Source organism: Carassius auratus, unplaced genomic scaffold, assembly GCF_003368295.1.
Source record: "Carassius auratus strain Wakin unplaced genomic scaffold, ASM336829v1 scaf_tig00214611, whole genome shotgun sequence".
Taxonomy (NCBI): Eukaryota; Metazoa; Chordata; class Actinopteri; order Cypriniformes; family Cyprinidae; genus Carassius; species Carassius auratus.
The window spans coordinates 65502-74800 of NW_020527738.1; the positions used below are offsets into that span (position 1 = coordinate 65502).

At 40.7% G+C, this 9299-nt stretch overlaps 1 long non-coding RNA gene across 1 annotated transcript; it reads right to left on the bottom strand.

Annotated features, from left to right (window-relative positions):
• Positions 1 to 414: 414 nt before the first annotated feature.
• LOC113092504 (uncharacterized) lies at positions 415 to 1406 on the bottom strand. The gene is made up of 3 exons (XR_003287580.1): positions 1373 to 1406; positions 550 to 611; positions 415 to 435 (listed from the first exon to the last, which is right to left on the bottom strand). It is a non-coding gene; the product is annotated as an uncharacterized LOC113092504 (long non-coding RNA).
• Between the last annotated feature and the right edge of the window lie 7893 nt (positions 1407 to 9299).

The following is a 9299-nucleotide window of genomic DNA, read 5'->3' on the forward strand; positions in this document are numbered from 1 at the left end:
AACTAATTCAAGAATTCATTATGAGCAATGCATAGCAAATGATGTTACCATCAAATATGAGAAACCTTAAAGAACGATAGACTGATGTAAATGACTGAAACCTGTTGTCATGCACGTGTTTGCCATAGCTTTTTTATTAAAACATTATACACTGCAAAGTTTAACTTTAAATGACATCAATTAATACAAAACAACCAGCTGATCTCAGTTCATTCTCTATTTCCCTTCAATGAACTTAACACACAAATGTGTTTCAGTCCTTGGAACAAAATCCTGTGTAAAAAAAAGCCCAGAAGATCACCACGCCGGCCTCTTCCCTGTACCCTGGTGGGTTAAACTTGAAAAGGGCTCTGCACTGCAAGCTTTCCCTGATGCCGTACATCCGTCTGAACTCGTTCCGGTAGACAGGAGGACAATTCTTCCAGTTGGCCACAACTTATAGTGTAAAGACAAAATACAGGAAAGATAATAATAAAAAATAAATAAAGTTTAACAGCCTTGTACTACAAAATTCAATTGGAGAATGAGCATTAAATGGGGAAATCTTACTGTCTAGCCAGGCAAAGTGTGCCGCATTCCGAAAAACTTTCCGGAGCACATCCCTAAACCATCTGCAAACCAGAGAAAGTGTCAAATATGCAGAGTCACCCGCCGACAAAATAACTTCCCTGAGGATTTCCAGGGGAAGCTGTTGAATCAAAAACATACATAGGTTTATTTATACATGTATATAGAAGTTATTAAACATTATATAAACACTGAATACAGACAACCTTGCTTTAAAACTCTCATTAAAAAACTCTATAGATTGTTGTCACAACTGCATACTCATTCTTTTATAATAACACTAATAAAATGTTAATATATACAGTACTGTGCAGAAGTATTAGGCATGTTAGTATTTTCACTGAAAAAAATAGTTTTAAGCCAATTATTTATATCTTTTGCTGTAGTGTGTCAGTAGGATATATTAGTTTACATTTCCACACATTCATTTTGCCATTAATTGTAATAATCCAGTGAGATATTTGTATATATTTGTATGCATGATCCACATGAAGATCTTTTACATTGAATATAAATATTTCTGTCTTATATGGAGAACAAAATCCACATTAGATCGCAAACAGAAGTTATTTAAAACACTCGCTGCTGTCTGAAAATGAATTAAGCTGAAATGTTTTTAAATGTCTTTGATGCTGATGTTAACTGATAGCTATATATGAAATAATCCACGGTGCTGACCAATATAGTACTTGTACATAATCCCAATTTCATATCTGAACAACTATGTAGCTGTAATAACTAAAATACCTCTGCATGTACACACATGTAATTATAAGTTCTTAATGAATGTATGTGCACAAATAACCTGCTTTGCTGGACTCTGCCTGAAGACATTGTCTTTTGAATGGTGAAGTTCCTCCCCTCAGTGGTTGAGCTCTAAAAGAACAAATGTCAAGAGGTAGGTATATTGCTAGATATAGTACAGAGTAATGTTTCATGTAGCAACATTCAAACAGCTACATACATTTGCGGAGTGAAGCTGTCCAGGAGAACAGAACACCACCACCTCCTGATCATGTCATCCTGAAAAATAATAATAATAATATACACACAATAATCATGCATGTCTGTTCAAATAACTTGACAAATGTAATCGCATACCTCTGTAAAATCAAACCTTAGAACTAAAGCCATGTACAAAGTGTACTGTTACAATCCACAAAGAACAATAAAATGAGCAATTTATTACAATTATTAATAATAATTATTCAAATTGAACTTACCATGGATAAATAAATGATCGAACATCGCATTTCATATTATATTTACACAACCACTTTTACTCACCTCATACAATCAACGTGGAATAGCGTTATTACTCTGCTGCTGCAGTTGCCACCATTCTGTTTCTTTCAACGCAAACTGCCCCCTGCTGGCTCGGAGCAAAATGTCAAAGGCGGGAAAAAACAAATATGGGCGGGGCGACACGTGTCGCTCCGCCTCGAAGTGTCGCCCCGCCCCATCGTCCAGACTGCACTCTGGGGTTACTCCCACCCGCTGATCCGGGGCGTGGATCGCGCATAGATTTGGACTACAGATACACCGTTCCGTCGGATGATGATGCCACTTTTAACCACGAAGCCAAGGCATTAGGTTAGATTATTGTAATGCCTTGTTCTCAGGCCTTCCAGCTAAATCGTTGAGCAAGCTTCAGTATATACAATTTCTGCCGCACGATCGTACTTCTCCTCGCGAACACATTACACCGGTTCTTTCACAATTACAATCACAATTGAATAAACAGTTATTCAAGTAAGCCTCACAGCGTCTACCCTCGCAGACAAACAAATCATCCTTAGTATCGAACTCCCTGCCAGGCGCTGCAAGAGGGCTCCCGGTTGAACCAACCTTTGCCTTCTCCATTCAACTATCAGCAAAGCTTACTCGTATGACATCGCAAGTATTAAAGTCCTGCCAGATGCTTTCCCACTTAATCAATCTTGGACTTTCCATCCGACCACCAGCGAAGCTTACCCGATTAAAAAAGGCAGATTAACCCCCAAAAATAAATAAATAAATAAATAAAAATTTCCCTCCGATGGCAAGATGTACCCATCCAATACCGCAAGTTATGCTTTCACCGAACACTAACGGGCGCGTCGCAGATAAAACAATCTAAATTTTCCCTCCGATGGCTGGAGAGACTACCCATCTGGTGTCGCAAATTTTAATAAATAATAATAATAATAATAATAATAATAATAATAATAATAATAAAAAAATAAAAAAAAAAAAAAAAAAAAAAAAATATATATATATATATATATATATATATATATATATATATATAAAAATGAATAAATAATAAAAAGACACCGGATGCTGGCCATAGCCTCCCGGCCAGATAACCTTACTTTTTCAATCCTATGGCCGGCAAGGCTTCTCTCTTCGATGCCAAGAGCTTAAGCTCCCATCGGATGCTGACGAGAGCCTCCCGGCCAGACAACCTCACCTTTTCCATTCTGCGGCCAGAAAAGCTTACCCGTTCGTTGCCAGGAGCTCACACTCCCTTCGGACGTAGGTGAAAGCCCCCGGCTACCTGCTTTGCCATTCTGTCTTACGTACGGAGAGGTTTACCCATCCAATGCACGGAGTCAGGGCTCCCATTGAATGTAGGTGAGAGCTTCCCGGCTAGACAACCTTACCTTTTCCGTCCTTTGGCCAGCGAGGCTTAACCGTTCTATCCGGGAGCTAAGCTCCTGTCGGACGAAGGTAAGAGCCTCCCGGCCGGACAACCTTTTCCGTCCTTCAGCCAGAGAGGTTTACCCGTTCGATTCCTGGAGCTAAGCTCCTATCGGACGTCGGTCCGAGCCTCCCGGCTAGACAACCTGACTCTTTCCACCCTTGGCCAGCGAGGCTCACCCGTTCGATGCGAGTGCTCCCATCAGACGCTGGCGAGAGCCTCCTGGCCAGCCAACCACGACCTTACCATGTGGTTCAGGTTACAAACCTACAAGCAAGCTGTTCAATGCTGCAAGTACCAAACACACAAATAAACCCTCCTTCCTTCCTACGGTCGCCAAGGCTTACCCGTCTCTCGCCGGGAGTAGCAAACTCCCATAAAACGCTGACGACAGCCTAACGACCACACAAACTTACCTTTTCCATCCTACGGCCTGCGAGGCTAACCCAGTTTTGTCCCCGCTGGACGCTGGCAAGAGCCTCCTGGCCACCTATCGTTACCTTTTCTGTCCGCCATCCGGAGAGGCTTACCCGTTCGATGCGCGTGCTCCCTTCGGACGCCGGCGAGAGCCTCCCGGTTAGACAACCTTACCTTTTCCTTTTCTATGGTCAGCGAGGCTTACCCGTTCGATGTGTGTGCTCCCTTCGGATGCTGGCGAGAGCCTCCTGGACAGACTTGCTTTACGTTTTCACTCTACGGTCGGCGAGGCTTACCCGTTCGATGTGTGTGCTCCCTTCGGACGTCGGTAACAGTCTCTCGGCCACGCAACTTACCTTTCCATTTGACGGTAGGCGAGGCTTAACCGTCCAACGCCACGAGTCTCATCCTCTCGCCAAATCCTGCAGCAAAAAAAAAAAAAAAAAAAAAAAAGCTACCCTCAGCTACTCTCACATCTTTTAACCCCGTCTGGCGAGGCTTACCCGTTCGATGTTCTGAGTTAGAGGCCCCATCGGATGCTGCGAGAGTCCTCCCAGTCGGGTTTTCCTTTCCAACCCTCCCCGTCCGCCGAGGCTTACCCGTCTGTCGCGTGTGCTCCCTTCAGACGTCTGGCGAGAGTCTCCCGGACGGGCCTATGCTTGCCGGCCGCAGGCGAGTCTCATCCATCCGATGCCGTGAGTCGGGATCTCCCTTCGGATGTCGCCAGAGTCCTCCTTGTCGGCCAGCCCAAAAGCTTTTTATCTGCCAAACCGAGAGGACCCAGACGTCCGTCATCCTGAGTCTCAATCTCCTGTCGGAGGCTTCATGGGCCCTCTCGGTCAGCGTTAGGCCCTTCACCCACTGAATAGCAGGGGCTATCAGCCAGTAGGGCCCGTACGCCGACACCGTGACCTATTCCGGTCGAGGCAACTCGGGTCCTCCCGGTCGGGCACCACAACCACGCTGCTCCTCCTCATCGGCCGGTAGGGCTCACCGTTCCAACGCCAAAAAGCTCCAGTTGAGCATCGGCTCGAGCCCTACCGACCGGGCGCCAACAACCACGTAGTTCACTAGCTGCAGCCGGTAGGGCCTACTCTCCCAACGCCCAAGTCGCTCCCTCCGGAGTACGTAGGCCCTTCCAGCCTGCCAACGAGATGACTTCTCAGAAACCAAATGAGCCCCCGCCAGTACTCTGCTTTTTGGGGGGCATTCTTTAAACTGGCGGCTGTCCTCTTGTACATTTGCCTTTTTGGGGGGTACTCTAGGTTCGGGCCATTCCCGAGCTCGGAGCCCTTCCCCGGACAGCACGCCAAATACGCATACTATACCTCAGCTAATTATATGTAAGCGTGAACTAGTGAAATGTAATTATCAATGAAGATTCGGGAGGAGCGCGTCAGATACTTAGCCTAATCATCACAGGTGGACCACAATCAAGTAATCAATCCCATAGTATAAATATCGCTGACTTACCTCTATCCATTGACGGTTTATCAGCATCCCTCCTCCACCCCATCTCCTCACATCAAGTTCACTTTATAATATACGGGGAAGGGGGGGTACTCTAGGTTCGGGCCATTCCCGAGCTCGGAGCCCTTCCCCGGACAGCACGCCAAATACGCATACTATACCTCAGCTAATTATATGTAAGCGTGAACTAGTGAAATAGTAAATGACTGTAAACTATAAAAAGATAATATACTTTGAAAGCTGACAGTAAACTATTCTCTTGTCTGATGGCACGTTGTCAGTGTCCTCTTTGCTATGCATTATTTTTTGGTTGCATGATAAAACAGATGTGGCGTGAGAAGATGAGAAGTGAGAAAGTAACTGAACACCATCTCAAAGCAGTAGTTTTATTCTGTGACAGATAAGTTTGGCTCAGATGTGAAGGAAAATTCAATTAAAAAGTGCCATTTTCAACAACTTCAATGTCTTTTTTTGTCTCAAATGCAGCTGATAGTGTTTTGTCTTTAGTGTTTATATTACAACTCCTGAGACACAAGGCTGTTTTAAATTTGTAACGCTACAATAATACAATCAATCAACTGTAAACTGTAATTAGTTGACTTTACTTAGAAAAATGTAGGAAACTGATTGCCTTTAAATTTCCAAGTAAAGTATTTTATTAGTTTTTAGTTGGCACAACTTAATAACACTTGTATAGTAAACTTGTTAATCAAGTATACTTAAGTAAAGCTGACTCAAAATCATTTGTTGTGTTAACTTCTTATTAGAGTTCACATTACTAGGAAAAAATTTGGAAACCGATTGCCTTAAAAATTTGAAGTAAGAACTAAACTTTTTTACCTGGTTTCAGGTAAAACATTATTATCAATTGTAAAATACAGTGTACCAAACAGTCATTTAGACACTCCTAAATATAAAATATGTTTTTATTTTAATCACAAAAAGCACATCTCTCCTTAACAAATGTGCAGTGCAAGTGCAACCGAAATAAAACATATGACTGATGAATGAATTTCGAATTTGACAATCTGTGACCTGAAATGAACAGAACAGTTGACCTTTTAAGAGCCATCAACGTTAGCTTAATGCAGGACAATTTTTTACACATATTAAAAAATAATAATAATGAAAAAATAAAAACACCTTGTAGTGTAAAAATATGTTAAACAAAACCTTTTTTCTGCATTTTAGAAATTTTGATCAACAACAAGCTTAAAGGTATAGTAAAGGGATAGCCCAAAACTGACAGTTCTGTCATAATTTACTCTCCCACATCTCATACCAAACCCTGAGCGGTTTATGTCCCTCTATTAAAAGTGCAGGTATCCAAAACTTAAAAGATCCAAAAAGATTAATATTTCTTTGTGACTTGTTTTTAAGGCTAGACCCTTTCTCTTACAGTTTTGGAACGAGATGAGGAAGTGTAAATAATGACAGAACGTTCAGTTTTGGGCGGACTATCACTTTAAAACAATCTGAAAAAGCTTTCACTTACATGAGCAGCATGTTTTTAAGGGACTGTAGTTTTGGTTTCAGGGATTTGAGGGTACTCCAAATTGAGTGCATATATCAGCCCAAAAAGTAGCCACATGGCATCCGGGAGGTTTTCAGTATTGTCCCTCACAATGGCTCCTTTGAGGATAATTGCTGTGTGTGAATCCTCTAAATGCAGTGCTTGTTAAGAATCCTGTTTGCCTTCTGTTATCACAGTCAGAATCCCGATGGAAATCTGGGGTGTGTCACAATCACAGTCCTAATAAGAAAAGGAACAGCAATATTACAATTCTGGTTACATTAGAAATAGGAAATCTCACAAATGTACATGTATCTTAAAGAATCGGTAGCCTCACCTTCTCTTCAACTAACAGAGATAAACAATGGTTAAAATATTGTGTGAAATTTAGACATTGTAAAACAGAATGAACAGTACAATGACGGCAGAACATACACAAGAAAATGTACAATTACATTTAAAGCGTTTTGTGTCTGGTCTGTTGGTCCGTGTAACGCTTTGCAGTGCTTTGTTCAATTTGCACCATCAAAATTAACAAAATGAAAAATTGGCTTGACACTTTCATTTTCCATTTCTTTGGAATAATTCACAAATGGATAATTGTTTCTCAGTTTAATTTTAAATTCTAAAATCTTGGGTTGTTGATGGCTGCAGTGTGATTTTGAAAAATGTGATTTTTGATTCAAAATGCAGCAGAGGTTAATTACGAAATGTGCTTTGAGTCACAATTTTAAATTTAAACATGAATTTACAAAAAATATAAATGAAATATCAATTTTGTAAAATTGATGTATATCAATTTTAAAATAATTGTAAAAAATGGAGAACCTTAAAAGTCTTAGTCTCTTGAATTATACAGTATATTGATGAACCTCCTTAAGGTGATTTAGCTCATTATCAGTCAGCGTATAGTCACTAAATTACTACAAATATTTTAAAAGTTGTTGAGAGGCAAGACAAGACACAAGAATGATTCAAGAATGTTTATTTATAAATATAAATATATATATATTAGAGGTGGGCATAGATTATTTTTTTTTTATGTAGATTAATCTCACTGTGATCCTGAAATTAATCTAGATTAATCTAGATTAAAATGGCTCATTCGAATTCTGCCGAAGGCATTCAGAATATGTGTGTTACCCAAATAAAACTGTCAAACAGTAAGTCTTTGAGAAGGGGTTTATCAAGCTAGGTGGTGCATTAGAAAAGGGGCTCATCTCCTGTTTCCAAAATGCATCACAAACAGCTTGAAAAAGCTGTAAACTAATTCCACATTGCACAAGGTGCAAACAACCTTACGCCTGTTTCACACATACTCCGTCTGCAGTGCGTATGTGTTTCATATTTTTTAATGCACCCATGTTAACGGATTCCAGTTGCGTTCCAGGAGCGTTGCGTCTGCAGCAGTGAAGCGATCGTTTACGTACCGAGTAGCGGACTGCAAACACGTCCTGTGTGAAAGCACATCGAGTCCGTGCTGAACCACATCCGTAACGCACACGGACTGCATACGCACTTGCAGATGGAGTATGTGTGAAACAGGCGTGAGCAGACGGAGTATGTGTGAAACAGGCGTGAGGGTCGTAGCTGGGGTCAGCGGGGACCCGGTGAAGGTTGTACCAGTGGGCCCTGTTTGAAATTGTTTTATTTGTATGTTCGTTTATTTTTATTTATTTGTGATATTTACACAATGTTTACGTTTTTTTCAAGTTTGTAGGTGTCAAGGTACAGAAACCAAATAATTAAATGTAAAATAGCACTGGATAGTCTTCAGTGTAAAAATGAAACATACAATCAAACCTACATTTATTCAGACACTTTCAACATTTCTCACATTATTACAGTTTTGCTATATATATCAAAAAATATATCTAGTGTCTGAATAATTTTTGGTTTGACTGCTAAAACTACAAAGTAGTCAAGAGCAGTGAGTGATTTTCATTTTCTTGGATTAACATTACAGCAGCCAGTAGCTAAATTAGGTGCGGTCACTTTAAGAGATGATGAACGCATCCAATATAATTTCCAAGGTGGATATTTTGACACATTTCGTATGTATTTGTCGGCACTAGAGCAAAAATAAGCAAATTCGATATTCAAGTGTTTTGATCAAAACCACTAGAAAACGCTTATTTTTGTATTAGATTAGATTAGATTCAACTTTATTGTCACTGCACATGTAAGGTACAAGGCAACGTCTCGAGACGCCTTTCTCTGCGTGAGTCCTGAACACCAGAACACCGCGAGTAGCCTACTGAATCGGGCTCTTTCACATCTTGTTGTTTGTTTCAAACTGCGATTTGTATTTGTTCGTTCCGGTGCAGGAGGGACTTTGAGGAGAACTTCGCAGAAGAGAGCTCGGTTCAGTGTCTATGTCCGTTAGGCTGTCCTCAGTCAGGCGGTTATATAAAATATCAAGGTGAAAGTCATCATAGCTCGCTTAGTATAGACCCAGCTCCCAACCCAACTTTGAGAATAGATTAACGGCGATATTTTTTTAATCACCCGATAAGAGTCTCACGTTAACGCAGCACGTTAACGGTGATAACGGCCCACCACTAATATATATATATATATATATATATATATATATATATATATATATATATATATATTGTCATTTTTGCGACAACAGCACCAAAGTGA